The sequence below is a fragment of the Monodon monoceros genome, unplaced genomic scaffold, assembly GCF_005190385.1.
Source record: "Monodon monoceros isolate NGI ecotype Baffin Bay Population unplaced genomic scaffold, NGI_Narwhal_1 Super_Scaffold_8, whole genome shotgun sequence".
NCBI lineage: Eukaryota > Metazoa > Chordata > Mammalia > Artiodactyla > Monodontidae > Monodon > Monodon monoceros.
The window spans coordinates 50,243,629-50,250,078 of record NW_021703785.1 but is presented as its reverse complement, the minus strand read 5'-3'; the positions used below and the strand labels follow the sequence as shown (position 1 = coordinate 50,250,078).

The 6,450-nt window shown below is 45.8% G+C and overlaps 1 pseudogene; it reads left to right on the top strand.

Moving 5' to 3' along the window:
- The first annotated feature begins 2,743 nt into the window (after positions 1–2,743).
- LOC114888071 lies at positions 2,744–6,193 on the top strand (annotated as a pseudogene).
- Positions 6,194–6,450: the final 257 nt, after the last annotated feature.

Sequence of the window (6,450 nt, the reverse complement as noted above, 5' to 3'; positions counted from 1 at the left end):
TAAATTAAGAAAAAAGAACTATCTCACATAAACAACCTAAAGTCGAACTATACCTCAAGGAACTAAAGAAAGAACAAACTAAACTGAAAGGTATGAGAAGAAAGGAAATAAGCAAGATTAGGATAGAAATAAATGATAGAAACTAGAAAAACAGACACCATAATGAAGTGGCAGTTATCCCTGGGATGCAAGGTTGACTTAACATACACAAATCAATAAATATGATACAGCACATTAACAAAATGAAGGATTAAAATTATATGATCATCTCAATCAATACGGAAAAATATTTGATAAAATTCAAATGACCCGATTAAACAATGGGCAAGGACCTGAATAGGCATTTTTCCAAAGAAGACATACAAATGGCCGACAGGTGTACAAAAAGGTGTTCAACATCACTAATCATCAGGGAAATGCAAATCAAGATCACAATTAGCTATCACCTCACACTTGTTGGAATGTCATTAAGAAAATGAGAGAGAACAAGTGTTGAGGACGATGTGGAGAAAAAGAGAACCCTTGAGCACTGTTGTTTGGAATTTAAATTGGTAGGGCTAATATGGAAAATTGTATGGAGGTTCCTCTAGAAGTTAAAAATAGAGCTACCATGTGATCCAGAAATCCCACTTCTGGGTACAGATCCAAAGGAAATCAAGTCAGTATTTTGAAGAGGTATCTGCACTCCTATGTTCACTGCAGCATTATTCACAATAGCTAAGAAGCAGAAATAACCTAAATGTCCATCGATGGATGAATAGATAAAATAAATGTGGCATATATAGAGAGAATGAAATATTAGCCACAAAAAAGAAGGAAATCCTGCCATCTGCAACAACATGGATGAACCTGGAGGACATTCTGCTAAGTGAAATAAGCCAGACACAGAAAGACAAATACTGTATGATCTCACTTATATATGGAATGTAAAAATCTCAAACTCATAAAACCAGAGAGTAGTATAATGGTGGTTGCCAGTGGCTGAGGGTGGAGAAAATAGGGAGGGACTGGTGAAATGGTACAAAATTTCAGTCGTAAGATGAATAAGCTCTGGGGATCTAATGTACAGCATGGTGACTATGGTTAATAATAATGTACTGTATACTTGGAATCTGCTAAGAATAGATCTTAAGTGTCCTCACCATAAAAAATGTATAAAGGTAACTATGTGAAGTGTTGGATGTATTAACTCACTTGATTGTGGTAATCATTACACAAAATATATTAAATCATCATGTTATACACCTTAAAAATCATGTTGTATGACCTTAGCATATATATAATTTTTATTTGTCAATCATACCTCAATAAAGGTGGGGGTGGGGGAGAAGTGTGTTGTTTAATCTTCAAGCATTTTGAGATTTTCCAGTTATTTTTCTGTTATTGATTTCTAGTAATTCCACTGTGGTGTGAGAGCATATTTTATACGATTTCTTTTTTTTTTTTTTTTTCCCGTCACGCTTCGCGTCTTGCAGGATCTTAGTTCCCTGACCAGGGATGGAACCCGGACCCCCAGCAGTGGTGTCTGACATTAAGTTGGAGAAATTCTAGGTCATTATTGTTTCACTTTTTAAAAAATTTCTTTCTCTCTCCTTTCCTTCTAGTATTCCCCCTGTGTGTATGTGACACCTTTTGTAGTTGTCCCACAGTCCTTGGAGATTCTGTTCCAGTTTTTTTTTTTCTAGTCTTTGTTCTCTTTGCTTTTTATTTTTATTTATTAATAGATTTATTTATTTTTATTTACTTATCTTTGGCTGCGTTGGGTCTTTGTTGCTGCTTGCGGGCTTTCTCTAGCTGTGGCGAGCGGGGGCTACTCTTCGTCGTGGTGCACGGGCTTCTCATTGCGCTGGCTTCTCTTGTTGTGGAGCATGTGCTCTAGGCATGTGGGCTCCAGTAGTTGTGGAATGCAGGCTCAGTAGTTGTAGCGCATGGGCTTAGTTGCTCCACGGCATGTGGGATCTTCCCAGACCAAGGATCGAACCCATGTCCCCTGCATTGGCAGGCGGATTCTTAACCACTGCACCATCAGGGAAGTCCCTCTTTGCTTTTTAGTTTTGCTTGATATATCTTCAAGCTCAGTGATTCTTTCCTCAGCTGTGTCCAGTCTACTAACAAGCCCATAAAGGCCTTCTGCATTTCTCTTATGGTGTTTTTGACCTCTATCATTTCTTAACTTTTTTATGCTTCATTAAGGTTTTTTTCTTGAGGTTTTATCTTGTTCTTTTGTTTGGAACACATTCCTCTGTTTCTTCATTTTGCTTGACGCTCTGTGTTGGTTTCTACGCACTGGATGAAACTGTTACCTCTCCCAGTCTTGCAGCGTTGGCCTTGTGTAGGAGATGAGCTTTATTGTTCTAGCTGTCCTAGCTCTTCATTGTCTCAAACCTTTGTGAGCCAAGCAGTTTATTTTACCTTTAACAGCTCCCCATCACTGAGGCTGTACCAAGACCAGTCAGTGCCAAAGGAGAGGAGTCAGGCTGATTAGAAGCCAGACCCTCAGGCAGCAGCTCTTACAGAATGCAAACATACACAGTCCCTTGTCGGCAAGCATAAGCCCCACTGGCTACCAGAGCCAGGGAACCTGGAGGCGTCCTCGGGGTAGCAGTCACAAAAATCAGGGCTCCAGACAGTGCATTAGTTCCTTTCTAGGAGATACCCGTGAGCTGTGGCGAGGCAGAGGGACAGTATAAGATGGCGTCCCCTGGCCTTGATTCCTTGAGCCCCTCCCGTAGCCTCTAGATGCATGCCAGTTGTAAAGCCTGCTCCTAAGCCAAAGCTCCAGGACAAACGCGTAGGCCTCTTTCACAGAAAGCCCGGGGGTGTGTTTCAGTCAGCCGTTTGGGCAGTGCCCTGGCGTGGTAGCCTGCCAAGAACTGTCTATGGGATTGTTGCAGTTCTGCGCACGTGCAGGAGTGCAAGCCGCCCGGCCACCAGAGCCAAGGAATCAAGCTGCCAAAACCAGGGCACCAGATGTAAACACGGGCACCAGATACATAGAAGAGCTCCTCTCCGAGAGATGCTGGCACACTGGAGCAGGGCAGAGGTAAAGCATGAAGATAGCATGTCCTCGAGGTCTCAGGGAAGGTCTAAGGTCAGCCTTAGATGTGTCATTAATCAGAATGCCCCTCAGGCTGTGGCTATAATGATAAGGCGATAGGCTTCTCCAACTTGCTGTGGGAAAGACAGACCTCCTGGGCCTGTTGCCTCCTGCCGTGCCCCAGGGGTGGTAGGAGTTTATAAACTCTTTCTCCTTGGTTCCAGTTGTAGGACTCCTGGAGCATAAAGCCCACTGGCCAGCAGAACCAGGTGATATAGAGGTGTCTCCTGGCAGCAGCCACAAAAGTCAGGGCACCTGACAAGGGTATAAGCTCTTTATGGGAAGATACCAGTGAGCTGGAGCAAGACAGAGGGAGAAAGCAAAGATTGCATCCATGGGTCTCCATTCCCTGAGAGCACCTCCATAGGCCCACATAAGTGAGCCAAAGCAGAAGCCTGTCCCTTAGGGCAAAGATCCTGATGAAGGAAACCGGGGGACTTCCCTGCTGGAGCAGTAGCTAAGAATCTGCCTGCCAAGGCAGGGCACACAGGTTTGATCCCTGATCCGGGAAGATCTCACATGCCGCAGAGCAACTAAGCCTGTGTGCCACAACTACTGAGCCTGCGCTCTAGAGGCCGTGAACCACAACTACTGAGCCCGCGTGCCACAACTACGGAAGCCCACGCGCCTAGAGCCCATGCTCCGCGACAAGAGAAGCCACCGCAGTGAGAAACCCGTGCACCGCAACAAAGAGTAGACCCCGTTTGCCGCAACTGGAGAAAGCCCGCATGCAGCAATGAAGACCCAACGCAGCCAAAACTAACTAACTAACTAACTAAATAAATAAATAAATACAAGTAAGGAAACAGGCCTCTTTCTCAGAAAACCTGGGGAAGCGTTTCAGCCTGCTATCTGTGCAGCGCCCTGGGGTGATACCCCACCAAGAACTGTCTCTCTGTGGGACCCAGGAGCGCAAGCCCCTCTGGCTTCCAGAGCCAGGTTATCAAGGGGCATCCCTTGGGTGGCAGCTGCAGAAACCAGGTCACCAGACATACAAACTGGGGCACTGGACATGTATAGAAGTTCTTCCCCTTTGGGAGATATTGGTGCTCTGGAGAGCAGCAGAGAGGGTGGTGATGCACCCACTGGCTGGAGCAAGGTGGGGCGGGGGGTGTGGGTAGTGCAAAGATGGTACCCACCAAAAAGAGAAAAAAGGGGAAAAAAAGCAAAAAAAGAAAGGAAGGAAAGAAGGAAGGAGGGGAGAAAGAGAAAGAAAGAAAAGAAAGGAAAAAGAAATGAAAGTTAAAAAAAAGAGGGAGAGCCAGAATATTGCACCCGCCAGCCTCCATCCCCAGAGAGTTTCCCAGCAGGCCTCTACCCCTCAGACCAACACTGTCAAAAGTAGCAAGTGAGTCCTTTTTCACAGAAAGCCTGGGCACTTTTCAAAGGGCTGCTTCTTTGCTGGGCCCTGGTACCCATGGGTCTGCGCACCAGCCCTGTTTGCTACAGCCCATGAGTCTCCCGTGTGCAGGCTCTGCTGGTCTTCCAAGCCAGATATTTGGGGGCTTGTCTCTTGGGTGCAGGTCTTAAAGGTTGGGGTGCCCAATATGGGGTATAGACCCTTCACTCCTCAGTGAGACGATTCGGGTTTTGAGTTCCCTTCTGTTGCAGATCCCTGCACTGGGGGTGGGGGATTTATGGTGAGATTCTGCCTCAGCCTTTCCCACCTGCTTCCATGTGGCTTCCCTCTCGTTTACCAGGTGTGAAGGGCTGCTCTGCCAGTTTTTAGCTTTCTTTCAGAGGAAACTGTTCCACATAAATTCGGTGTGTCCATGGGAGGAGGTGAGTTCAGGATTTTCCTATGTCACCATCTTGAACCAGAACCTCTATCATTTCTTTTTGGTTTTTTTCTTAGGATTTCCATCTCTCTGCTTACATTGCCCATCAGTTCCTGCATCCTGTCTATTTCATCCTTAGAACCCTTAGCATATTATTTATAGTTGTTTTCAATTCCTGGTCTGATAATTCCAACATTCCTGCCATGTCTGGTTCTGATGCTTGCTCTGTCTCTTCAAATTGTGGTTTTGTGGGCAGTGGAGCTGAGGTCAGCATCAAATTTGAAATATTTAAAGTGGATACAGAACTGTTTCAGCAACGCAGACAATTAAGTGTGTTGTCGGCGATGGTGCTGTTGGTAAAACATGTCTCCTGATACCCTACACAACAAACAAATTTCCATCTGAGTATGTACCAACTGTTTGGTTTTTTTTTTAATTTTTTTTGCCACACCACACATAGTATGCAGGGATCTTAGTTCCCCAGCCAGGGATAGAACCCGTGGCCCCTGCAGTGGAAGCATGGAGTCTTAACTACTGGACCACCAGGGAAGTCCCTGTATGGACCGTTTTTGACAACTGTGCAGTCACAGTTATGATTGGTGGAGAGCCATGTACTCTTGGACTTTGTGTGTGTGTGTGTGTGGTACGCGGGCCCCTCACCGCCGTGGCCTCTCCCGTTGCGGAGCGCAGGCTCAGCGGCCATGGCTCACGGGCCCAGCCGCTCCGCGGCATGTGGGATCCTCCCGGACCAGGGCACAAACCCGTGTCCCCTGCATCGGCAGGCGGACTCCCAACCACTGCGCCACCAGGGGAGCCCTACTCTTGGACTTTTTGATACTGCAGGGCAAGAGGATTATGACAGATAACCTCTGAGTTATCCACAAACAGATGTATTTCTAGTCTGTTTTTCAGTGGTCTCTCCACCCTCATTCAAAATGTGAAAGAAAAGGGGGTGCCTCAGATAACTCACCACTGTCCAAAGACTCCTTTCATGCTTATTGGGACCCAGATTGATCTCAGAGATGACCACTCCACTACTGAGAAACTTGCCAAGAATAAACGGAATCCTGTCACTCCAGAGGCTGCTGAAAAACTGGCCAGTGACCTGAAGGCTGTCAAATATGTGGAGTGTTCTGCACTCACACAGGAAGGCCTAAAGAATGTGTTTAACAAAGCAATATGGGCTGCCCTGGAGCCTCCAGAACTGAGGAGCTGCAGGTGTGTGCTGCTACGAACGTCTCTCCAGAGGCCTTTCTGCACAGTTGGTGTCGGCATCATACTAAAAGCAATGTTTAAATCAAACAATCTTAAAAATTAAGATTCGTTTTTGCAATAATGACAAATGCCCTGCACCTACCCACATTCACTCCTGTGAGACAAGGCCCATAGGTATGGCCCCCTTCCCCCTCTCTAGTTAATTTTGAGTGATTGTGCATTGTCAGAAAAATGATCAGTACTAGTTTTTGTTTTGTCATTTCAAAAAACTTTTTTGTTGTTGTTGTTTTTTTGTTTAAAAGCAAGGCATGCTTGTGATGACTCTGTAACAGACTAATTTGGGTTGTTGAAACAGTTCCC